General features: G+C 44.9%; 1 protein-coding gene across 1 annotated transcript in view; it reads left to right on the top strand.

Moving 5' to 3' along the window:
• Positions 1-26,561, top strand: part of KCNK9 (potassium two pore domain channel subfamily K member 9) — an 86,120-nt gene that overhangs the window by 52,309 nt on the left and 7,250 nt on the right. The gene's annotated exons all lie outside the window — the stretch shown is intronic.

Below are 26,561 nucleotides of genomic sequence, written 5' to 3'. Positions count from 1 at the left end.
ACCTGGGTCTGCTGTCTTTCTGCTCTCACCCTGCCTATGAGGAAGACTATGAGGAGGACTTCTAACTATGCAAATTTAATGGGATAATTTGACTAGAAATAATAATTTACCTGAGTGTCATGCAAGACTCAAAATGGCCCAGTAGGATGGAAGAGACAGTTACCCTGTTTGTGGGAGTCATGGCTTAAGTAAGGCATGGGAGTCTAGAACTGCATGAAGCAAACATATACTGATAAATTCTTCCTATCCAGTCCTCTAATGTCTGTTCTGTACATGCTCTCTTACAGAGAAACTGTTCTGCAAACATTATAGAGAGCTGTAATGTATTAAATTTAGGCTTAGATTAGCATCCTCCCACCTGGAATCCAGGTGCTTTACTCATCACGGGTTGAGCTCTCTGGAGCTTGGAGACAACCATAAAGCTTCTGTGAACAGCCTTAAGTAGCTGCTCTGTACATATAAATGCTGCTCCTTTGAAATCAACTACCTAATTTGGGAGCAAGTGATATGTGCTGCTGTGCATAACTTTCCTTCCCTGGGTATGAATTGCCCTATTCTTCTGCTGCAGAGCATGGGCCAGGGCACAGAGTGGCAGTTTTGTATTGCATACTTCTGTCTGGTTGAATTTTCCTTCTCATTTTTATAGAAGGTGTTAGTGGGCAAGGGAGAAGACCTACCATCTTGGAGGAGAAAAAGAAGGAAACAGTGCATAGATCTTTTTAATAAAAATCAGTGGTAATCATTTGGAGGTGTCCAGATAAGATGGTTGAGGGGTAAAATCATAATGTTCCTGTAATCATCAGTGTTATCGTAACGACTTCCCAGCTCATCACAGGGGTATTATTTTCCCCATGTGTGGAGTAGATCAGTTATTTTTAAGGGCACCCATAAATCTTCTAAGCCATATCTTCAGCTGGCATGGGGTGGCATACCTGCATGAATTCTGCAGCACTGGATGTACTTATTTCAGCTCAATTTCTGCTTTATTGTTTGATTGCAATAAAATGCCCCACACATTGGTTCGAGTTGGCAAGTACAGAATGCTGCATTCAGGGAAAATTTCAGGGGAAGCAGTAATAATACCAAACTCACTCACCACTGCTCAAATTCTTCCAGGATTCTGGGTTTAAGCCTGCTGTATGTATTGGAAGGCTCATTGTAGAAAGTTCCCAGCTTGGGGGAAGTAATGGAAAAGACAAATGGGAAAGGATGATTGGATTCTGCTGTCAGCTTGAGGAGGTGAATAGTTGGAGATTGAATTTTATTGTGAAAAGGAGGCCTAGCCCTTAGAAGTCAACAAAAAGCCTCCAACTGGCTTCGGCGTCTCTTTGTTCTAAGCAAGGAGAAGGTAATGGAAATAGGAAAACAAAATGATAACAGGCCTTTGACCTGCAGAATGCTCTCTTGGCCTGTGCTATGCAGAGGTGGAATTATCTGTTTTCAGGAAATAATGTGTTCGGTGGAGTTGGATGGACGTGTCTAAAAAAGGATGAGGATTAAAGGCCTGGTTCTGCCTGTTGCACTCCTGACCAAACCTGAGTTGAGGAGCAATGTAAGGTAGTTCATGGAGCAGAGGCGTCAGTTCAAGTTCTACAAGGAGATGATGGGCATAATTAACCAAAGAAAAAGGAGACTGCATAAAAGCTAACTGAAAAGATCTGTTGGATAGTGTACAGGAGGGAATAGACTTCAGTTGGCAATAAATTGAGGACAGCCAGGTTCTCTTGGGAGTCTTGAATCCTCCTGGTTGTCTGGGCACATATGAGCCATCTCCTGCACGGGGCATCCTATAACTAAGGCAGACAACCAGAGTAGTCTGTGACACACCGAGAGTGTTGCTTTGCGTAGGTACACCTGAGCAGTGGCTGGTTACTCTGGTGACTACGGAAAGTGCTCATTTGGATTCCTGGATTCCTTGCCAGTTTGTAATCCAGCAGGGAGAGAGAGTGGTCTGAGATGGGGACTTTGCCAGACAGCCTCCAGTGCACATCCATATGGAGAATAAGGTGTCTTCCCTGGAGTCCCTATGCCAAAGGGAAGGTCTTTTGCTGATAAATTGAATTTTGTTCTTTAAGAAAAATAAAATGAGCTCTGAACACAAGATACCCTGCAGTTAGAGAGTTTTTTTGTGGGGCATGGCTAGACTTTATGTCACAAGCTTACAGGCACCTGGGTAAATATGATGAATTTTAAGCTTAGTAAGGCCTATCAGGTATTTAATTGTGTGTCTGCTTTTAAGCAGCCAAATCCACGGTGCAGGTGATAATAATATCCTTGATCAGCCAGCGAACTGGGGTGAGACTCACAGAGTCACCGAGTTGCGTGGTTTGGAGATTGTCTAGTCCAACCCCCATGCTGGTCCTGCATCTGGGCCGGGGCGCTCCCAAGTACAAGTGCAGGCTGGGCGGAGAATGGGCTGAGAGCAGCCTTGAGGAGAAGGACCTGGGGGTGTTGGTGGATGAAAAGCTCAACATGAGCTGGCAATGTGCGCTTGCAGCCCAGAAAGCCAACTGTATCCTGGGCTGCATCAAAAGCAGCATGGCCAGCAGGTCGAGGGAGGTGATTGTCCCCCTCTGCTCTGCTCTTGTGAGGCCCCACCTGGAGCCCTGCGTTCAGCTCTGGGGCCCCCAATATAAGACACGGACCTGTTGGAGTGAGTCCAGAGGAGGGCCATGAGGATGCTCAGAGGGCTGGAGCACCTCTGCTATGAAGACAGGCTGAGGGAGTGGGGGTTGTTCAGCCTGGAGAAGAGAAGGCTCTGGGGAGGTCTTACAGTGGCCTGCCAGTGCCTTAAGGGGGATACAGGAGAGCTGGGGAGGGACACTTTGTCAGGGAGTGGAGTGATAGGACAAGGGGGAATGGTCATAAACTAAAAGAGGGGAGATTTAATTTAGTGTTAGGAGGAATTTCTTCACTCAGAGGGTGGTGAGGCACTGGCACAGGCTGCCCAGAGAAGCTGTGGATGCCCCATCCCTGGAGGTGCTCAAGGCCAGGCTGGATGGGGCTTTGGGCAACCTGGGCTGGTGGGAGGTGTCCTGGCCCATGGCAGGGGGGGTTGGAACTGGATGGGCTTTAAGGTCCCTTCCAACCTAAACCATTCTATCATTCTAAGCACAAGCAGGTTGCTCAGGGTCACGTCCAGTCAGGGTTCAAATATTTCCAAAGATGGGGATGCTACAACCTCTCTGGGCAACACTATAGCTGTGTTTGACCACCCCACAGTAAAAAAAGCGTCTTAAGTTTAAATGGCATTTCCTGTATGCCACTTTGTGCCCATTACCCTGTCAATGGGCATCATTGAGAAGAGGCTGGCTTCGTTTTCTTTGCACCCTCAGATGTTTGTACACATGGATAAAATCTCCCTCTGAGTTGTCTCTTCTCTAGGCTGAACAGGCCCAGCTCTCTTAGCCTCTCCTCATATGACAGATTATGCCCTCTCCTAATGATTTTCATGGCCCTTTGCTGGACTCACTCCAGTATGCCCCTGTCTTTCTTGTACTGGGGAGCCCAGCACTGAGCCCCTTGGCTCCAAAACTGTCCTTTGGCGAGTCTTCACATTGTTGGTCTGAAAACGACCAAGGGGGGCAGGAACTGTACCCAAATGTCCCCACTCCCCAATTTGACAGCGAGACGTTTTCTAGCCAGGCTCAGAGATGGTTCCTGTCCCTGGCTTCTCTTCCTTGCTGTAATGAAATCCTGGTTGGGCTGATTATCAGAAGTGGAGAATTTGATGAGTCACTGTCTTGTAGAACAGTGCAATTTTGTGTGGAGCTGCACCAATCTGCCTACCTATCTCGGGCAAAGATTTATTTATGGCGCTCTCTGAAGTGATACTGTAATATCCTTTTCTAGCCCACATTCCCTCTGGTGCCTGCTCACTACAAGATTTCTTTTCTTTTTTTTTTCATTGTGTTAAATAAGATTATAGCGTATTGAGGTTGAAGGGAGCAGGATATTGTTAGGATTTTTATCATCAAATTACTACTTTAAGCAAGCTGGAAGTCTCTGATCAATCATTTAGAGCACAATGTACTGGTCCTGGCCCTGACGTCCTCTCTCCTCTCAAAGCCCCGGCAAGATTCAGCGAGAATCCAGAGGTTACGCGAGGTAAAGGTGGAAAACATTGGTGTGAACAGCTGCTACTGGAGCTGGCTCCTTCGCTCTTAGGGAGTGTTTGGAGGCAATAGATCTGTCTCGGTGAGACATTTCTCCTGCTTGGTACGTTGTGCTTCACTAAAGTACTCCTTTACGGGGTGCCTATTTCCAGTTTATGCCCATTCTGAGAACAAGAGAAGGAGCACCTCTCCCCAGTCCTCCCCAGACTTGTTGCTTTGTCCTGTAAGGGCTCGAGGGGCATCTGATGTTTGCAGGGAAACGTGAGCACTTGGAGCACATGCAGGAATTGTTCTCCACCCTGAGTCCATCCAGCCAGTGAGTGTGAGCACACACCTGAAGGACAGGAGCACCCAAGGTTTTGCCCAAGGCCTCACTGCAGTCCAGGTCTATATTTTCTCCACAGAATCAGAGAATGGTTTGGGTTGGAAGGGACCTTAAAGACCATCTAGTTCCAGCTCCCCTTCCATGGGCAGGTACATCTCCCACTAGACCAGGTTGCTCAAACCCATCTTTAATGCAGCATGAGAAAAGTGATCCACTGAAGGTGCTGCTACGTGTAGATGGCTAAGTGCAAGTTATAATAAAGTGGTACTTTCCATGCTTCTGCAGCATGGAAATCCAGCATCTCCCTTTTTACAGTGAATACATGATGGTAACGTTCCTCTCAACTCCTGAAACCCCAAATTAGACTTATTTTGACTCAAGGGTACACAGAAGCTAATCAGTCTAATACCCTGACAGTTAACCCAGTGGAGGCGGCAGTGCAATAGTTAACAAGAAGGGACCACAGAGAGACAAATGAGATGAAATGGGCTTATCCAGGAGAAGTTGTTTCAGTTTGCTGCAGAGGGGCAAGTCACTGGTGGTGGCGGCTGATGTATGTGTGTCTTTTTTAATAGACGTGCCTTTTCTTCTGAGTGAGATTTAAACCAAAAATGCGTCTTAAATGTGGACTACTGTCGAATGATGCAATGGGGACAGTCAAGTGCATATGTTACACCGAACAGCTCTGTAGCAGGCCACCTGCTGAAAGGATTGATGGGTTATTTATTGCAGATTATGTGACAGGGGAAGAAATTGGGCTCATCAGGGGCTAGGGAAATTAAATGTTATTCTCCTGTCACGGTAGGTGTTGAAATCAGCCTGTTACCTTCTCTTACCTCTTCTGATGATCATGCAAAGCAGCTTGTTGCTGGAAGTGTGAGGCTGGCTTTTTAGAGTTGCAGCTGACTAATTTTGAGGGCGGTGACAACGTATCTGGTTATGAATTTCAGAGCAAAAAATGTTTTCTGCATAGATCAAGAAGACATCCTTGCCAGGTAAATATTTTACCTCGATATTCGATTACCCACTATGGAAGTATTTTTACATAAAGAGAGCTCTTCATCATCATCACCATCAGCCCTGTGGCTAGTGCTGGGCAATGAGGTTTGTTACATTTGGTTTATAAGAATATTTATGACACATATAGGCACAGATTAAAGACCTGAGTCTGTTCCAGCTGATGGCTGCAAGGTTACCAAGCACAGTGCTCATCATTACAAAGCAATTTGGTAACGCTGAACGAGATCAGCGATCCTTGCTGAGAGCAGCCTTAAGAACACCAGAAACGAGGCAATCTGAATGCAAACTGAATAGATGGGACACATTGCTTTATGCAAGAAACAATCTTACGGAGTCAGGACATGGACAAAAAGCAGGCTAACCAGCTTAGGAGACAATTATGCTGTGGCTGAGCAGAAGGATAGGCATGATTTAGCTGTCGGCAGCGCTGTTGGATCCGGGTTCTGCTCCTAACTCTGCCGCAGGCTCGCAGCTGCCGTCATTTGCTACTGATGCTGTCCCCAGCACAGCCTGGTTTCTGCTTCAGAGCTGCCGAAGTACAGGAGTGGCCTTATGGGGAGCAAAATGTTTCGCTAAAGACTTTGAGCTCATTGCAGAAACGGTCAGGTCTCGGTTGAGAGAGGGATGCTGGCGGCAAGGCAGGTTAGTACAGTGTCTGTAGCTACGTATATATATATTTATGTGTGTGCATCCATATTTATATAGCTATGTGTAGCTGTAAGGCTGTCATTCTTGCTTCGGCCTGTCACACACCTGGGCATGCTTTATAGGAGGTGGTAGGGGAGGTAGGAGCCTAGCTGTACCCACACCTTCTCCACCTTAACTCTCCTGATGTCTTCCCTCGGCTGGCCATGGGGAGCAGCTGAGGAGAGCTGCACCGAGGTCTCCAGCAAGCTAAAGCAAAAACTGATCATGTAATCACCCATTAAAATATGCCCAGTATGCCTTTCCAGTCATTTCTGCCTGGCAGGACAAAGAAAACAGGAAACTAACCAAACTCGTGTCCCGGGAGCCACTAGCCCATCAGCATCAGCCACAGCATGCCTTTCTCTAGGCTGTCCTTTCTCTACCCTAAGTCAGATCTTGCCCTCTCTTGATTTGGAGATCCTCTCTTGGATGGACCGGTGAAGATCTGACTGCCAGTAGCTCCACATGCCATGACAGCCTTGTCCCATATCTCCAGGAGCAAAGATGAGTGTGACCGGGCTCTCCAGCTGAAACACGAGACAATGTGAGGACCACTGTCCCTAATGTCACAGCCGGAGCTCTGGTGGTGTTGAGGAATGGCAAGGGACACCCCATGGCACAGCCACTGTTAGAGAGGAGGACTGTGTATGCATGTGCTCAGTCCTGCTGCACATCAGCAGGGCAGTTATTTCCCACTGGTACCCCTCCCACAGTCACACCAGAAAAGATCTGCTGAATAAGCTGAGTAAGCTGTTTCACTGCAAAAGCCAGTGCAATAGACAGCAGTTCTGGCAAAGACCAAGTTTTCAGGAAATCAATTACCTAAAATTCAACCTCTGGCTGGGTAAGGTCCTGCAGATTCCAGTATAGTGTTTTCATCGCCTGATGGATTTCTCTTGGTGGGGATTGCTTTCTCCTTGTTTTAATTATGGTCACTTTCAACAAATGCAGCAAGGAACGCCCTGTGAAACCAAGACTGGCAGCTCTTCCCCATGCACCTTTTAGATATGGTCAAAGAGGCCGTTGATCCTGCCACCTCGTTACATCTAGAGATCAGAAAATGAGACTCATGCTTAAGTGGATTATGTAGTTTTGCTCAGTGGCTTCACGTGGAGAGCAGAGATTGGGAGCCAAGATTTCTAGTTCCCTGCATTGCCTGTTGGCACTGGCTGGGCTCCTGCAGCGTGTGACGTTGCCACCTGCTCTATTATTTGGTAGAAAGCTGGGGCTTCCTTCGAATGCACCTTTCTAGGGGCCTCCCACAGAGCTGGGATCCTTCCCTGTTTATTCCCTTCTCGTTTCCTTCAGATGTTTCAGTCTTTAAAGCTGCAGCATGCCAGTGCAACTGGAAAGAGGTTAAGTAGACAAGCTTGGAGATTGAAGCTGGTGTGTGAATCCCACTGGACTCCGGGCATGACCTCCAGATATTCTGTAGGTGCTAGGAGATAAGTAGATGGCATCATGCCATGGTATGTGCAACACTCCCTCCAAGCACAAGCACAGAGGGAAAAAGCAATCACCAGTACAGCCACTGGGAAGGAAAAGGAAGAGGCTGAAGGTGGTGTATCCTGCTGAGAAGGGGGAATCCCCCTTCTCATACCTTCTGTAAGGGCAGATGTTCAGACTTTGTAACCCTGAAACCAAAAAGATATGTGCTACGAGGAAATGCACAGAAAAACAGTGGGAAGGCAGGGTGAAATACTAGTGGAGGGTTGAATCTGGAGAGCTTGTCCAAGGGATGAGTAAAAGGGCTTTTGCTACCTAGCTACAAAAATTTAATGGATGTAAAAACCAAAGAAAGAGGGGAATGATTTGGCTTAGTCAAAGGGCATAGCACTTAGCAGTAATGGGGAGAAATTATGGAAGGTTAAAATCCAGGTTGAGTACAGTACAGATTTGCAGTCAGATGTGTTAGTTTAGAGAATAACCTCCCGTGGAGATGTGTGGTAGTTGGCTGGCATTTTGTAACTGGGTAAACCACAAAAGGGGTAAAGGCGAATGGGCATCTGGAGACAGGAATGGTGTAGGAGCAGGTCTCTTGACGTATGAACACATGTGAAGCTCTTTTATGAGGTCTCATGTCTATTTTACCCGTAAATAACATGGACAAGGGAGCCTGGGAGGAGCCAGTGGGATGGCTTCCCAAGCAGTTATCCCAAGGCTGACTCTTACAGGAAAAAAATCACAGATCAGTGGGGTTTATTGGAAACATTTTTGTGCCCAGTGCTTGCTGTTCAGGAATCCCACAGTCATTGTCACTTACTGATGGACAGACGCCACTACTCCCAGTTTACAGAGGCAGTAAAGAGCAAACTTGAAAGGCTAAGACTCTTTGTAGTCACTTAGTTGGTTAGCAGCTAAGCTGAAAAATGTTCTTATTTCTTATCATTTAGTTTCTTCTCTGAAGCATACCACATATATCCTTTTTCTTCCTGTTTCCAATCAGTACTGGAACCTTCTGTACCAAAGTGCTGCTGCTGTTTCTTGGAGGGGGGTAATCTCCAACTGAATCATGAGAAAGATTGTACCTGTCAGATATGAGCACAACTTCTGAGACATTTTTAAATGCCTTTTAAAAAATATTTGAATTTATAAATGGTTCTCCAGACCCAAAAGGATTCTAGGATTCTATGATGTCTGAGGTCCTTTCAGCAATCATGCTGGTAATGTTATCCAGGGAACAGCAACTTTCTTGACTTCTTTTTGTACCTGCTGTTATACCCAGTGTGAAGGAGCTGCTCTATTCTAAATTTACGGGAAGCCACAAAGTTCACGTGTTCATTCATTTATTTTTCATCCATGCAGTGAGCAAGAAGCAGCCAACAGCTGTTGCACCAGGATCCAGGGAGGGAGGGAACAGCAGCAAACTGGGGATTACAAATAAATCCCTCATACAGTTAGAAGTGCAGCAACGTTTCCAGGTGGAGAAGTCAGAAACAGAGACATCTGTAATTGTCTGGGAGCCAGTCTGTAGCTAAGAAGTTGGTCTAGTGAAGTGTCAGTCTCAAGAGCCAAAAAAGAAATGTCCAAAAAATAGAACCCTTCTAAGACTTTTTAGCCACAGGATCCACTTGTGCTCATTCTTCATTCTGTATTTATTTAGTATGTGCAAGGAGAAGTTGTTTGATGAAACATACGGCTGAACTGAACGAGGCTCTCACAGGAAAAAATGAGTTTATTTTTCTCCTTAATGACAATTCAGATAAGTAGTCAATCACTCCAGGAGGATTTTGCACTGAGATCATGGAGATACAGGCAGCTCTCCTTCTGTAGTTCCCCTCAAATCCTCTTCCTTGGTCTTAGATTCACAGAATCATAGAATCATTCAGGTTGGAAAAGCCCTCTAAGATCATCTGGTCCAACCTTTAACCTAGCACTGACAAGTCCATCACTAAACCGTGCTACTGAGTTCTACATCTCCACATCTCTTGAAGACCTCCAGGGATGGTGACTCAGCCACTTCCCAGGGCTGCCTATTCCAATGCTGCACAACCCTTTCAGTATAGAAATTTCTCCTCATATCCAACCTAAACCTCCCCTGGCAAAACTTGAGCCCATTTTCCCTTGTCACTTGGTGTATCACTTGGTCCTAATGTGTCATGTCCATATGCTTTGACCTCTTGGTACCGACAGTGTTATGCAGTGAGGAGAATTTGGGGGTAAGGAAGAGCAGCCAGGAAGGACTTACTATTCAGAGATCCCCTTGATAATCAGACCCACAGATCACAGTAAAAAATTACTAAACCTACATAGAGCTATAGATCCATGCCCTTCCTCTCAGTCTGCCTTTATTACTGACTGATGACAAGGAAGGAGGTGGCATCTCTCTTACCTAAGGCCCGTATTTGAGCACAGTGATCTCCAGATTAGGACCTGGAGAAGCAGTGCCACCAAGTCCACAATTGTCCAAGGGCATTAGAGTGATGTTGGGGTGAGGACAGGGTTTGCCACGCATGCAGTTGGCAGCCCAGGTGCCTGCTGCAGTGTGACGGTTGATAGATGTTGCACTGGGGGCTTAACCAGCTAAATTAGGCTAAAAAAACCAGCTAAATTAGGCTAAAGAAATGCTGTGCAATTGTAGGACTTCCGGGATTGGCCGTGGGAGAGAATGTGTAACACACAGTGGTATGTCCCCAGGTCTGTATGTGACTATATCTGTAAGTACCCTTTGCTGCTTAACTTACAGACTTACCAGGAGCAAATATCCTAGGCTGCAAACAGCAAGACCTCCTTCCTGTCTGAGATGGGATTTTTTTTTTTTTTCTAAATTGGTTAATGCCAATTGCCTGTGCTTTTTGATAAGCTAAATAACTGCAGTTTGGATCATCTTCATGGAAATTTCCATATGCCCCTTGCCGAGAAGCCAATAACCAGCTGTCAAGCAAGGAACCACAGCCCAAACACCCGACCAGGACGGCTGCTAAATGGGTGTGGAGGCAGTGATGACTCCTTCCCATAGGTTCAGCCCAACTGAGGATGAGGAGGATGTCTTCATCACTTGGTCCCCATCCCTTTTTCTGTACAGAAGTGGAATGAAATACTATGATCAGCAGTGTTGGGTTAGTGTACCTCTTCCTTGGTGTCCTGCAGTCTTCAAGGGTGGTCTTGCCTCCTCCAGAGCTCCCATGAGTGACAGCAGGGTGAGCCTGGCTTTTCTCACTTGCAAACAGTGCGCCATTACGACATTTATTGCAGCTTTGTTCTGTCTTTCCTTGAGATGTCTTCTATTGCCCTTCAGCTGCTCGAGTAGCAGAGATGGTGTATTTGGAGGATTTAGAGTAGAAGTTTACAGTTGTCTAATCTGCAGCTTGAGAGAACTAATATGTGTCTGTCAGGAGTATAGAGAGTTGTTTTGTTATTATTTTATTAAAAGTGCATTTTTTGGTAAAGGGGATTCTTAGCCAATAATCAAATAAGAGAAGCTGCAGATCATTAGGAAAACAATAAAGGATCAGACTAATGACTCTTAGGGCCTCATTTGCTCTCCAGTTAATTAAACAGACAACACAGATGCTGCTGCTGTTAATAATATCATTCAATTACTGTGCTGCTAAGTATTATGGTCCCTCGGAAACCATTACCCAGTGCTGATTGAGAAGGGGAACTGTGAAGGGCTACTTAGGGGACAATAAACCATGTCTCTGTTGAAAAGGGGGCTGAAAGCAGTGTTTTCTGGTGACACTAGGTGCTCCAGCACAAGTAGGGGCAAGGTTGGTTGAAGTGATGGAGGAGATAGGGGGCTAATCCGAAAAGCTATGCTCCTGCCCAAGGTGTGAGAACAAAGGTCAGAGAGGATGGTTGGGAGGCATTTTGTGGAGAAGGGGCTGGGGAGGAAGGCTCTTTGCGTGTGGAGAGATGGGAACGTGTGTGGATGGCTGCTGAGAGCTGGCTGCTGAATAAAAGGGAATTGGAAATGGAAATGAAGGTATCTCAACACCCCAGTGTATACTAAGCATCTCTCTTTGGGGGACAGGGGATATCAAAAAAGCCTCATTGAGCAGTGCAGGTAATAGATTCGCCTGCCTAATATTTCCACTCTCCTGGTTTCGGGGTGAGTGTAAAATCCAGGGCTGGCAGTACAGATCTCATCTCAGCCCTTGGGACTTGGGCAGACTCAGCTCTCTCGTTCAGGCACTGCAGCACGGGGACTGTTGAGATGTAGGAGCACAGCACAGAGCAGTCCCAGGAGGCTCCCCATCCCCTGGCTTCTCTCTGTACTCTCATGGCCCAAACCTGCTTTCCCCAGCATCCCAGAAGTGCGATGCACAAGCGTGTGAGAAGGGAGATGAGAGCTTTTGAAGGGAAACCTGGACCTTCCCCAGATTCCTGATGCCTCCTTGCAGCCTTTTCCTCTGTCCCAGTCCATCCGGCATTCCTCTTTTCCCTTACAATGACCAAAAGAAGCTCCTTTTATTTCTTTTCCTTTCTCATTTTCTCTGGTTTGCCTGTGCAAAAGCAGCTTTTGTAGTTTTTATCTATGCTGTGGTAGCAGCAGGAGACCCTGACGGGGGATGCAGGGGGACTTGTAGTCTGTGATGCTCAAGCTGGCAGGTAACAACAGTCTGGGGTTAATGGTCTGTGTGCCTGGTACTTTCAGCTGTTCTTTGGTCCCCAGGAAATGCCTTGGGTCATGGTCATAATAGCTTAAGTAATATGAAGAAATGTGTCAGAAAATGCTTGGCAGTAGCTCTGTGGAAGAAAACTGCTCCTGCATGGCTGCACTGACATTTTGAGCACAATGCTGATGAGTTTGCCTGTCTGTGAGGCTGTGTCTTTGTGGATGCTGAGGCTAAGTGAGCAAATACGGAGGTTTTGGGGTGCTAATACTGCATCCATAAGGAGGTCTGGCAGTGTCAGGAGCTGTACTGCCATGTGGTGACACCAAGCTGCATCGTAACTGGTTTTGTTAGTTGCAGGAGGAGCTGTCACTGGCCTCTCCTGGAGACATGGGACAAGATCAAAGTCTCAGTTTGTATGTTAAAGGTTTCACCTTTTTTCAGAGATGTTTGTGCATGGGTTTGCATGTTATACAAAATGCTTCTACCCCAAACCTGCAAAGAAGGAACCATACTTCTGAATGATACTATGGGGAAAGCAGTCCATTTTCTTTAAAGGTCAATTTAAAAAAAAAAGAAAGTTACCCAAACTTGCTTGTATTCACTCTCTTAATATACTATTCCAAAATAATTTCAAATGCCTTGAATCTCACAGATGTGCCCCCAATGAATTAATGTCTGAACACCTCAAATGCAGTTCTGGGCTCTCAGCCTTGGAGCTGGACTTGGCAATTAGCACCTCTGCTCTCTAGCTAATAAGTCCCAGGCATGGACTTGGGAGCACACAGGGATATGAGACCTGGGCATGCACCAACGTCCCGCCAGCCCCTGCGCTGGAAGGAAGCCACGAAGGACTGAGGCCAGCCCAGATCTTGTGGTTCTGCCACAGGGTGGACCCGTGGCTTTATCCATGAGTGGCCTTGGGCTAGGACCATCCTGATGGCTTTGGCAGCTCCAACTCACCGGGGCTGTGCAGTAGCGCCTCGTCCTGGAGAGTGGGAGAGGGTCTCAGCAGCCGCCCCAGAATGATGGCCAAGGAAAGTTCAGTGCAAGACTGGATCTCTCAGGATGTTTCTTAGCGCCGTGACAAACACAGGCAGTGAAAAATTTAAACGGGAGGATGCACTGGAGCAGCAACAGGAAACTTGGATCCAGTTCTGCAGTTAAACATCGTAAATTGGGAATAACTTCAATCAGTGGAATTAAACGCGAGGGAGAATAGCCGAATAGCCTAGCCCCTCGCTACAGCTGCTGTTACGAAAGGAGATTTATTGTGAATGAAATCATTCTCTGGGGTGCCTTGGTGTAAGCAAAACATCTTATTTCCATACAGTTTGTCTCTGCTGGCTCTGGCCTGTTGAAAGGCAGCTCTGGATCCACTTTGTGACAGCAGGACAGGAGAGGGACACGCTGCTATGCCTCCTCGCTCAGGCAGCGTGAGAGCAGGAAAGGGGCAGGAGTGGTATGGGTGAGTGGGGCAGGTCTGCGCCCCGTGTTTGGGGAGATGCAAACCCTTCTAGCATCTCATTTTCCTGGCATTTCAGCTCTTTCGCAGTCTTCGGGCTGTGTCTGGCAGCAGGAAGTGCTTCAAGAGGAAAGACGCTTGCTTCTTGTGTTGTCTGGGGCACTTGGTGCAAACCTTCCCAGTGCTCCCACTGTAGATTTTGGTGGTATGGCTGCAGATGTGTTTGTGACTTGCTAGCTGACTTTTCTCGTATTTAGCATCCCGCTTCTGTCCCAGCAATGAAAATACTCACAAAGAGGAGGGCCACCTCGAGGAGCATCCATCCCCCAAAGCTTTGGTTTTGGAGTTTGCCAGTTGCCCGGCCTGCCCCGTTCCTGCAGCCTGCTGAGATCTGTGGATCGCTGCCCCTGCATCATCTGCTCCTGCCTCTGACGTTTGTTCGCTTACCCATTGTCATACTAAAGACTTGTCTTGCTCATAAGCTGCCACACAGACATTTCTTTAACCACCGTGACAAAAGATGGCCATTAACTCTTTCTGGGCCAGTTACCTGCCTCTCCACACAATGTGTTGGCACTTCTGTTTAATCCTTTAGTTTGCTCATTTCCACTAGGGATTCCCTATGTGGGGCATATTATCCAGCTGGAGTGCAATAAGAAACAGACCTGCAATTAATTAATTATTTTCTTTCCTTCTCTTTCTTTCCTTCTCTTTCTTTCCTTCTCTCTTTCTTAAATCTTTCTCTATTTAGTTACAAGAATTCTGATACAGGGATATTCAGTTCCTACATTTGAGGATGTGGGGAGTTGTTGTTACCTGTTCTCTATCCCCATTCCTGATCTCTATTGCCTGAGTATCAAGTAACCTCCTTTTTGCTGAAAACCAAAGCAATGTTCCTCCCTTTTACCCTAGCTGCCTTTTTTCCTTATACATTCCCCAACCCTTTTCCTGTTTGCTTTAATGTTAATTAGGCAGTTCTCATCCCTCCACGTGGCAATTTAGCAGACATGGATTTGTTGGTTTGTCCTTTTCCCATTCCTCTTAAATGCTCCTGTCAACCCTTCCCTTGCAACGAGTATTAACGTAATCTTGCATTACGTGGTGAGATTGATAGCAATAAGCATTATTGTAATCTAATCCTGGTATTTGTGCACTTGTCATGGAGAAATTTCAAGCTTCTTTTTTATAATCCCTGTGCTCTTCATACCAAGTGACTCACTCCCTAATCCCTTTAATTTTTCACCATTGCCTTTTGGAAATTAACAACTTGGCTACCTGCTGTTGCTTATACTTCTTTGTAATTTAAACACTACTAGTCAACACTTGATCAAACACTTTTCCATAGTGTCCTCACTGTTCATCGCAACCAAGTCTAAAATAGAATTGCCTCTTGCTGGCTCTGATGTTATTTAAAGGGGGAAAAAAATCTATTTCCTATTATATCCAGGAAGGGCAGAGCACAAGTATTGCTGGTAACAGTAATCCTCCACTGCCATCTAGAAAATTGCAAAATGACACATTTCCCAGTATTATTTATCTGTCTAATAATTTCCCAGAGATCTCTCCTCTTGTCTGAATCCAACAGCAGAGTTCTGTAACAACTTCCCAGAAAATAAGAAAATATTCAGATGGATCCTGCAATAACCATTGTTTATTTTTTTAAAATCCTTACAAGCTATCGTGTAATTCACCTGCACTGCAGTTTTGCTGTTACAGCTTTTATTTCTCTCTGATCATATCCCCCGGTACTGTGCTCTAGCCAGAACGCTGATTGTATCATGCTCCTGTTATCACAGAAATAACCTGTTTCAAAGCTGGCACCAGCAGTTCCAGTCCTCCCAAACATTGTCTGTCTGTCATTTTCCACAAGCAAGTTTTTCCTCATCTTTTTCTTTCCTTCTCACTTTCTCTTCTTCTCTCTTTCTGCTTTTTTGTATCCTCCTTTTTCCTTTACACCTCTTCTCTCTGCTTATTTCAACTGTTTTTCAGACCCTTTCCCATCTCATTTTGCTCTCTCTTTTTTTTCCCCTCCCCATTTCAACTTTCTTTCATACCCTTCCCCATCTCATTTTGCTCTTTTTCCCCCTCTTTCCCTCTCCTCTCTCACTGAGAAACAGCTCCCATGTCCTTATAAATCCACTTGTGCTTGTCTCTCTGCTTTAGGTTAGCCTGCAAGAGAGTCACAGGGAACCACACTTTAAAGGCATTTAAGATGTTCTTAGTCCATAAAATATGGAGCGCACTCAAATACAGTGAATCTGTCTTTGCTAATGTCCCGGTACGTCAGTGAGAGTTAAACAATCGAGGTCAGTGCAGTTCGGGGCTTGCGTGCACACTGGATTACTCAAAGCCCCTGTACACAATGACACTCATTATCTCTGTCAGCCCTCTTTGACTGTTTTGCTCGTGTTCCTTAATCCTGCTGATTTTTACACCAAACTGCCCACTGCTGCAAGTGGAGGAGGGAGGGATGCGTCCAGTCTGAGAAATGGGGGAGAGGGTGTCGGAGGGGAGAAATGCTGATGAGTGGGAAATGAGAAGAGGCTGGGAAGTGTTGTGTGGGGAGAGGAAAACTAGAAGTGTTTGGGAGGAGCCGCTATGGCCAGAGGTGGGGGGAGAAGGGGCACTTGGGCACTGCTCAGCTGCTGCTGGAGGTGGTACGCTGGCCAAGATGAGCTCCAGATCTGTGCTGCATTGCATTTCTGGGTGTCAGGGGAGGGAAGAAAAGGGACACGAAGCAAAGGGGAGCATGAATATGAAGGGAAGGACCTGGAAAGGGACTGAGAACGATAAAAAGTAGAGAATAGGAAGGGAGGGTGGAAGTGGGGCACCTCTGAACCCCTCACACTTCGTCTTCATAGCAGGAAGATGTTGTTCTCCTCCCCAGTCCCATTTGGTCCCTGGGGGATGCCAGCACCACCCTGATGTTGTTTGCCTGCACCCTACAAGCACTGCCTGGGTACGGCTTTGGCACTCGCTCCCTGCACCAGCACCAGCAGCACTCGCAACAGCAGCAAAATAACAGGGTCTGCCGCTGGCAAGCTGCTATAGGTAAAATCTGAAACAACAACAAAAAATTATATACATAAGAAAAGGAAAATGAAGCAATGATGGGTTGTGCAATTAAGCTAAAAGCATTTGGGAGTGTAATCCAGCTCTCTCTATCAATAATTCAGGAGTCCGAGATCAGTCTAATTGATTGAACACCTTCCACGGTAGTCAGCCACTAATAAGACAAATGAAATGTCTTTTTTATTGTCAAATCTCCATTCCACATTCAAGCAGGCAAAATCCTGCAGGGCTTTTCATTTGAGGAGCTTGGGTATTTTTTCTCTTGATGGAGATAAATGGAGGGCCAGCGTCTGTTTTTAAACAGCCGTAAATTAAGCTGGTCTGCTCCTGGGCTTTGCTCCTTTGGCTGTGGGTGGTTGGAGAGCTGTGCTGAACAGGATTCATGCGTAAAACTTGTGAGGGTCATCAGAGGTTGAATCTGGTTTGCGGAGAGCGTTATCACTCTGTAATGATTTGAATGCCTGGGACACTTGGCCTTGACAAACTCCAAGGGACTACATATTTTACCCTAAAAAAAAATCATCTTTACCCATCTCGTAACTCCTTTTGTCTGAAGGACAACTGCAGTAGGATTCCTGGTTTCCTAGTGGAGTATTGGTGCTTATCTGGGGAGGGCTGGACAAATGTTTAATTTTTCCAACTTAGAGGAGCAAACCATGCTGCAGGTTGTGTGAAAACTGGTGGGTTGAACTGTTCTGTTCCATAAACTTCATCTAAAATCATGTCAGACTCAATGATCTGGGGGACCTCTGTGATGACAAAATAGGGCATGCTTGGCAAATTTGCTTTATTTTCTTTCCTATAAATCATATAATGGGTGGCAGGGCAGATCACCCCAGCAGGCTGGAGCTTGTGGACACCAGCTCCAAAGCACTATCCATGGATAAAAAGCTGATTTGGAGAAAAGGTGAAGCTTGAGTTGCTATTGATGAATACACAAGTGCCTATTCAAACAGTGAAAATCTGTGTGAGCGAGGCTTCTTTAAGCCCAGATATTCACCAGTTACGCTAGCACACTCTTGCATGCACAGAGGATCAGGGACTGGATTTTTAGCCAACGTAAATCAAAGTAGCTCCTCTGGGGCATTCTGCTGACTTACATGAGCTGGGGTTCCAGCCCTGGGGTGAGGGAGCAGCTCTTGTTATGATGTGTGCGAATGTGTTTAATTAGCAAAGACCGCAAGCTGTGTGCATGCTCTGGAGTCCCCATGGAGTTAACCTTTCTGCTGGCGCAGTAGAAGTTGTCTTCTAAGCAAACCCAAAGTCTGGGTATCTGGTAGCGATTTTCCTCTGAGTTTCATTCACTGTTATTACACGAGTTTCTCCACGGCTTGCTAGGGAGGGAGGAAAGTGCCCAAAAGCAGCTTCATTTTGCCTGTATTACCTCTGAAATGTTATATAATGTGTTCGAACGCTTGAGCTAACTGAGATGTGGTTGTTTTAACTTCCTAATCTAATAACTTCATGATGTCTGTCTCCTCTTAGCTTTGCTCTAGCTTGACTGTGCAAATGCCATTTAATTGTGTTCTTGTGAGAACTGAAGGGCAGTAGCTTTGCCAAGGATGGCTAATTTTATAATACATCATGCCAGAATTAATCCTGTCTGCAAAGATAAGGCTGATGGCTTATAGTTGGCAATTATGGTCGTAGAACAACTATTGTGCAGGGCGGTTATAGGCTATGAAGTTCTCTTAACTATTCAGCATTGCCTAAGCAGGCAGGTGCTTGAAGTAGTCAAGAAACGAGAATGAGGAAGGGGCAGATGGGAATGAAAGAGAGGAGTGTGGGCAAGAGAGAGGAGGGAAACAGGAGAAAGAAAAAGAAGGGGACAACAACAAGTGAAAACAAGTAGAGGAAAGGCAAGAGAATGGCTTAACTGAGAAGAAGGATGGATACAGCCAACAAGAAGGGAGAGGGTGTGGAAAAGAAGTCGAAAGAATCTGATGGGAAAAATAGGACAGTGAATACAGAAGTATCTGAGATGCAGTGCAGCCAAAGATTTTTTTTTCTTTTGAAGGGTATTTTCAGCTTCTCTGTCATTAGGCCATGTACCACCTATCTGCGTAGCAAGAAAAGCAACTTCATTATCTATCAGATGTGCCGATACTCCCAGAGTCTTCTCCCAGAGACAGGTTCTTTCAAGCTGAGAGCTGGTCCTCTGCAAAGATAAATAAAACACTGCTAGGTTTATAATTCTGCTGCTGCAACACAGCCAGGAGTCAGGAGATCATCAGGACCCAGAAACAGCTTCAGCCTCAGCGCGAGCACTGGAGGCTGGTAACAACAGCTCCATCACACTGCTTGCGGTTTTGCAAAGCAAATGAGACCCAGCAACAAATGAGGTCCCGAGTCTGGAAGTGCAGTTGCTACTTCCAAGACTTAAAAGCAACCAAGCAAGCAAATAAAAAATAGATATTGATTATGTATATCGATTCCAGGAAATGTGCAACTGGGGAAACTTGACTTCCACAAAATCGTGCTCAGATCCTTACTGAGAGCCCAAACTTGAGCATGTGTCTGTAACTCCACTCACAAACAGGAATGGGAGTTGGTACCGCACTGAAAATGCAAGGCATGCTGGTGCAATGAGAAGTCATTATGTCTTAGAGACAGGAACTCTAGTGAACCCTCAGCAGGGCTGCTCTGTAAATTCTGCAAGCTCCAAAACTTGGGTCTGAAGCTGAAACCAAACTTAAATGCCCACAGGAGTGGTACTGCAGGATGCTACCCAGAGTTTTGTCCAAAACAGTTTTAAAATATCCCCCTAATGTTTTTTTTTTCTTTTTTTCTCTTGCTGAGCAGTTTAATAACAGTTAAATTAATAAACAGTTTAATTACATGGCCTTTTTTGTGGGGGGTGTCAAACTCTTGGTCTGATCTGTATTCTTCATGACCAGGCCCTCTCCCTCTCTGGTATCCCCATACTGGAAGTGCAGAGAGTAGTTCCCAGTGTCGGAGGAGAATTATGAATTATTCCGTGTCATTTATAGCCCCTGCCACTCCGGGTTCTTGGACCACAATGGAGGTTCCCAGGTATAAAAGCTATTCAAATGGTGGCTGTGACTGCTCAGAAATATCACATGAAGGACTTTGTCAATCTAATTTCTTGAGCTACATTGCATGCAGGAGTTCAGGGATGAAATAAAATAAAAAATAGTTATGATACTAGAATAATATAGTAGGAAACTGTTTTCAACCCAGCAAAAGAGAAGTGGTGAGGGGTACAGATTTGAAGAAGTTTATGGAAGTGGCTTTGCATTTTTTGCCACTCAGTTTGACTATTCCTGTTGGCTGCGAGTAGAAAACTGAGGTGATGGATTGCTCCGATCATGCTTAGTTGGGTGCATTAAATGGTGTCTCAGTCTACTGCCTCCTGTAATCTCGCTGCTCAGTGTGCTTATCAGGGCTGACATGTAAAAGGTAGATGTCTGTAAACAATAACGAAATGAAAGGGGCGGTGAAAGATCTCAGACTGAGCTCAGCAAAAAGGTTTGCTGGGAACTGGAAATGTGTTGAGGAGGTTAAACTGAGCCACTTTTAGAATAACTAATTGCTGTATGCCTGTCAGCTTCAGGACTCCGTAGTCCACATGAACCCCATCCTGCTTTTCATGGGTCGTTTGTTGGAGACTTGCTTGCAGTATATGGGAAGTTTCTTCTTAGCATCCTTCTGTTTAATGCTAACAGGGAGCTTAGTTCAAATGCTTGTTTTTAGTTAAACAAAAAACTCTTGTGTACTCGAGTTACAGTGCTGTGACTTCATGGTCACCAAGAAAGATCAGTCTATTTTCATCATATTATTCATATTATTTTGTGAGACAAAATAAGATCTCATGGATTTTTTAGTATTGAGATGCAAAGACAGATAGGCTCAGGATTCAGCACTTTTCAATTTTCAAATTTCATAGTTCACGTCAGTGCTATCTCCAAGATCTATCTAAAATTATATGAAATACTAACCAAAGTCTGCACAAATGAAGCACAGAATTTCTGTGTTTCTGTGTCTAAATTCGGGTTCTTGGTGTACAGGAAAATTGAATTAAAGCTGAATAGACTCAGAATGCTATGAAGGGGAAACTGTCTAATGCAACAGACTAGCAGAGGCTGGTTTACTCATTCTAGGGGGAAAAAAGTCTGTTGGGATATGTCTGCTATGGGAGTAGGGAAGACAAGCTAGGAGGAGAGCTGTTCAAGTTAATGGCTTTATTTTTACAAGAACAAACCACGAACAAATTTGGATTGGAAATAGGGAGACTTTTATCTGTAAGAGCAATGAGTTTAGGGACAGCCTTACAGCTTGATTAGTGGAGTCAACACTCCTAACTGAGGTGGAGCTCCATCTGTTTAGGAAGGAGATTTTCATTGTATGTGAAATCAAGTTCTGGGTTTGGTATCTCTTGGTCTCAAGTTTCTAAAACACATGATTGCTCTTAGTTTCTGCTGGCTGGGACAGAATCCCATGAGAAATGGCTCCGTTTTCATCTTGGTCCAGCAGTCTACACTCCTGGTATGTGCTTGCTTAGTTGAGATAAATGTTGCTATTAGGAAAAAAAAAAAAGAAAAAAAAGAAAGAATAAAAGAAAAAAAAAGATGAGGTGACTTCATATAAAAGTGCCAACCTAGAAAGTTAGGTTAGACCAGTATAGCTGCAGCAGAGTAATTACCCTGATACTGCAATCTAGAAGATCTTCATGTAGACAAACCCAACCAATGCTGCAAAACTTTGACCTTCACATTTTAGCTCAGCCCTTCTGTCTTCAAAGTGCAAGGATAAATGTACCTCAAAGTTAATACTGGGTCAATGGAAAACTGAATAGGATGGTAGAGTTGGGAGGTATATTACCATTAACTTTTTTGGTATCATATTCCAAAAATACTTTGTCAATAAGAATTACTTTTTCCTTCACAGAAGTGTTTTGGTTGAGTTATTGCAGCTTTTCAAAGTTGGTCAAAAGAACGCACTTAAAATTTGTAGAAGAAAATTGAGACATCCCTTTTTACTTGTATTATCAAACAGAAGTCTGTTTTGGGAATAAGAAAAAAAAATCAAATAACCTTACATAGGTTACAATAAGCTCAATCCAAAGCATTTGAGCAAAATGTGTGGTTTTTTGTTCTTTTTTTTTTTTTCATTTAAAAAAATGTATGTATCCCTTTGATGAAATCTGTTTATAAATCCAGTTGAATCACTGCTTATTTTGTATGTGGTGTAATGGGTGAAATTATGATGGACTTCACTTGCTTTGGCTGTCAGATCACTGAAGTCAACTTTCAGCTACTAAAGCTGCTGGAAAATTAGAGTGTCTGCAGGGAAAATAGCCTTGGCCAAAAGTGCGGCCAGCCAGAGTCAGAATACGTGTTTGAGAGCTATTTTTTTCAGAGAAGGGTACAATAAATGCTGTAAGTGATGTAAAGAAGTCTGTCATTCCAAAGGTCTAGAAGCAGGGAAGCTTGTGTCCATCCGGCTGGTTCCTTACCATGGCCAGGAACAAAGGGACAGAAAATGAAAAGCAAAGAGGGAAGAATTGGCGGTTCCACCAAGCTCAACTGTTATGCCAAGATAGAAACTACCCTGGAAGAAATGCTTTTGTATCTGTATAACTTTGTCCAGATCAGAGCTTACATCACATTATCCGTGTTAGCAGAAGTAGTGTCTCCTAACAGATTTGTTGTCATGTTTTTCAAGGGGGGGACCAAAGTTGAGCACGGAGGGAATCCCTAACCCTTCCTTTAGCTGCCCTTTTGCATGGGCGAACCCCTGCTTTCTTTCATAGCAGAAAGGACAGTCTGCTCAAAGTACCGTGTGCCTATTAATATTTTCTAAAAGTTTGAAAAATATCCCATTATTCTCCCATGTGGGAACAACCTGCAGCAGCCATGGCACAAAATAAAAACAAAAACAAACAAAAAAACAGACAAAAAAAAAAAAAAACAGGCAGGCAAACTCATGGCAGGCTGCCTGTGCTCTTGTACATCTCTTCATTGCACAGACGAGAAGAGAGTCGTAGAGACAAAATGCGATTGCTGCAGTGAAATCACAGCCAAACAGCTTCTCTAAGAGCCACCCCGTGTCTCTCGCAGGATGCGCTGTGTTTTACCAGACCAGCTCTGACAGCTACTGATGTCACGCTGATCTGCAAACAGAGCTCCGTGGGCTGCAGTGGATGACGACATCACAGGTACCGGGGAGGTGATTACTATGGCAGGGATGATTTGTGTCTGATGTTTCGAGCTGCTCTGCTGCTTTCTGGCCTTGGGAAGCATTTATTTAGCAGCATATTTTTGCTGAGATCCAGCTTTTGAAGCCCTGGCGATATCAGATGGAGAGAGGTCTCAGGCATTCAGCAGGTCTGAAAGGAGACTTCTCTTTTAACCCCATGAAGGCTCAGACTTGGTATGTTTTTAGTTTGAAAAGTACTAATCCTCTAAACAAAAAGAAATCAGAAATTTCTCGTGCTCCTTTTTCTGTCATCAGAACAAAATGAAGAAGAAACCTGTTCATTTTTGGCCTGTTCTTAAGACATAACCCCCTGTGCTTCTTCCTGATGTATTTTTTCCCGAGCCCCGAGCGCTGTTTGGATCATCCTGCCAAACCTGCAGGTGGTGAGTCCTTTGTCCATCTCCCCTCATGGAGAGTTCACAGACCATTGCCAACAAACTGGAAACAACCAAAATCACCATTACAGAAAACAATTAGAATTGCTCGATAAGGTCGTTTATACAGGAGACTGAGGAAAAATGGTATGTATTGCACTCACATATGTGCAGTAGAAGGAAGGTTTGGGATTAAAGAAATGACAACAGCAGGAAACGTTTGCAGTGCTGGGTGCTCATTATGTTACAGTGAAAGTGGCCAGTCTTACAAGCCCAAAGAGGACATTTGGCAATCCAGGGAACTGATAAATGTGCTACTGTGGTCCTGTGTCTATCAGGACTGCACACAACTCTGGCATTGAGATCTTGAAAGTTTCTGGAGAACAGGAAGGGTCTCAAAGAAGTGTAAAATGACCACATAAGGAGCTGCTTCTAAAGAGATGTTCAAAATGTGAACCCAGGTATATGTTGTAAAACATCTGTTGTCTTTCTTGCCCCAAACGGCTCTGTTTATAGCTAATATTGGCTAAGGGATGAAGCTGTGACTGTCTCCAAGAAGCGTAAAGGAGTGAATAACGATGGGAAGAAATGGGGTGTGTTGGAATGAGGGCGATAAAAGAATGCTGTGATAAAAGATGGCATAGAAAAATACAGGCTGTATATCAAAAAAAAAAACCTTAATAGCTGGATCTGTTAGACAGGGGAATAATTTCCTAAGGGAGAGAGCAGAAACCCTGTTATTTCAATCATTTAAACAAAACTGGACAAAGCCCCGGAGAACATATTGTAGGGAACAATCATATGCTGGCCCTCGGGAATGGATAACATGACCTGATAAGTCTCTTCCTAGTCGTTGCTACGATTCTGTTCAGATTGAGATCTTGTTCTGGGCATGATTTGTCTTGGGACTAGATGTGATGTGAGCCTCAGGTCAATGCTCAGACTGTTTCAGAGAACAAAATGGAGAGAAGGATGTGGAGAAAAGGCATGCAGGGGAAGTCAGAATTAGAGAGCATGAGTTGAGTGGGAAAATGTTGACTCAGAAATGCTACGGGGCTTTGTGCAGTCACGTATCTCAGCACCAAATGGATATAAAACACACTCTGGTCCAGATACAAAAGTTTTATGCTGAGCTGGTGGTGTGCAAACTCTAGAGAGCCTGATCAGTTGGTACTTACCACAAAGCTCCCAAGACATATGAACCCAAAGAGTCACTGTCAACCTTCCTGTCCTTGGCTTTGGAGGTTTGTTTTTCTTGCTGTTAGGAGAATCCAGTGTACTGGCTGATCGGTCTTTCTGAGTCCCTGTGATGCATGAATGCTCTCCTCCTGGTCTGCCTGGCTGCCGATATGTACTGCTATTGATTTCCTCAGAAAACCGGCCAGGTTCAGCTGCAGTCCGAAGAACTGTCCACTGTTGACCAGATGGAAATCCAGAACAGAGTTGCTGTTGGTTTTGGAAGGAGGTGGGAAACAGTGCACCAGAAGCACGGCACAAATCACTGCCAAATCTGTGCCAGTCTACTCTGCTCTTCTCTAAGCAGTAAAAGTAGACATTGTCCAAGCTCAACAAGAGGAGGTTTCAGATGATGAGGTCTTCTGTGTCTACAGTGTACAGATGAGCAGGAAGATTGTTGTTGGCTTCATGTAGCTGGCTGAAAATATCCACTTTCCTTCATTTACTGAACTTTTTTTTTAGTGAAACCCCTTGAAGTATAAATTTTATACACACATACAAAAGGAAAAGTTTTACATGCAAAAGAAAAAGAAGAACATCAAACCCAAACAAATGCAGAACTCTCAAATACTTTGTCTTTTTTTTAAGCAACATTTTTCAAGTTTTATCTTTTCCTGAGCACCAGAACTAGTGAAGCCTGGTTTCTTGTGAACTCTAATATAATTCCCTGATTTTTTTGAACCCTTATCTATATCCTTATCCTTGCAGGCAGATAGGTATCGATCGCATCGCAAGGTATCTTATAAGATGGTGGAGACATCCAATTTCTCCAGATCTCTCCAATGCCCCTACTTTTCACAACACTTTACAGGATCCCCGGCTCCTTCTTCTTTCCTGTAACTGGCCAGACAAGGAGCTCATCACATTGCAGCTGAGTTTGCATATGTGTGTGTTGGGTTTTTCGACCTTTTGTGTGTATACACAGATTGGCCAGATGGCATGCCCAACAGAACAGATTACTATCAAGTTCACATTACAGCTTCTTGTAAGTGGTGGAAATTGATGAGCAGCTTCAAAGCTATTGGGGAAGAAAGACAGATGGGCAGAGAAGTAGATATAGGTAGCTCCATCATTATCAAGCAATGAGAATTGAACCAGAACTATTTAGAAAAATAAAAGTTTCCTATGGCTTGGTTTAAACTTGTCGGCTTGTCTGTTCTCACAGTGGGTATCTGAGAGGGCCAAATGTTGTGACCAAATCTGTGCTTCCCCAGCAGGCAGAAGCTCTGAAGAGGGTAGAGCTGTCTTCTTTCGGGGTATGAGGTTCGGGAGGAGTACAAAAGCTTTCCCAGGGTAAGCGAAGAAGTCCTCAGAAATCTCCAGCTGTGGGGACAGTGGGAATGGCCTGGTCACCCACCTCGGATGGGCACACAACTGAATTACCAGCACTTCCAACTACTTTGCCCCAATAATGTGTTTAGATTTTTCCCCCCATTGCCCCAGGTAGGCATCCAGCAGGGCAGAGGAGAGGTCATCCCATATACATGTTGGTGGTTGAGTCCAGGCAAGAAAGGAGGAAGAAGCCCCAGTCTAAGGAGTCTGAGAACCTCTGACACGCGGTTCTCCAACATATCCCATGGATGTGACCTTACTGAGAGCTTTACTGAGACTGGGACACATTATTTGCCTAAGAATCCAAGAGAACGCCTTTCAACAGGCGTACCTTCTTACAAGGCATGCCTGACTGCAAAGCATGTGATCCCCAGCTCAACCCCGCCAACCCTGAAGTCCCAAGTCCTACCCTGAACCCAAAGTGAGCATGGCAGTGCATGGCTGTGTTTCACACAACTAAATTGCAGCTTTTGGACCACTATAATTTAAGGTAGTCTGAGAAACACATTGCCTCCTAAGCTACACCCACAGAAGGACTACGCAGAAAGCTGTCCCAGCTGATGGCCTCAGTTATTGCTCCATCACATCTGCAAGAGTTCAGGCATGTTGAGGCAGTCGTCTGTCCTGACTCATGATGTACATGGGTCAGGGCTGGCCTCC

This window comes from Cygnus atratus, chromosome 2 (genome assembly GCF_013377495.2).
Source record: "Cygnus atratus isolate AKBS03 ecotype Queensland, Australia chromosome 2, CAtr_DNAZoo_HiC_assembly, whole genome shotgun sequence".
NCBI classification, from domain to species: domain Eukaryota; kingdom Metazoa; phylum Chordata; class Aves; order Anseriformes; family Anatidae; genus Cygnus; species Cygnus atratus.
This window is presented reverse-complemented; position numbering and strand designations above follow the sequence as displayed.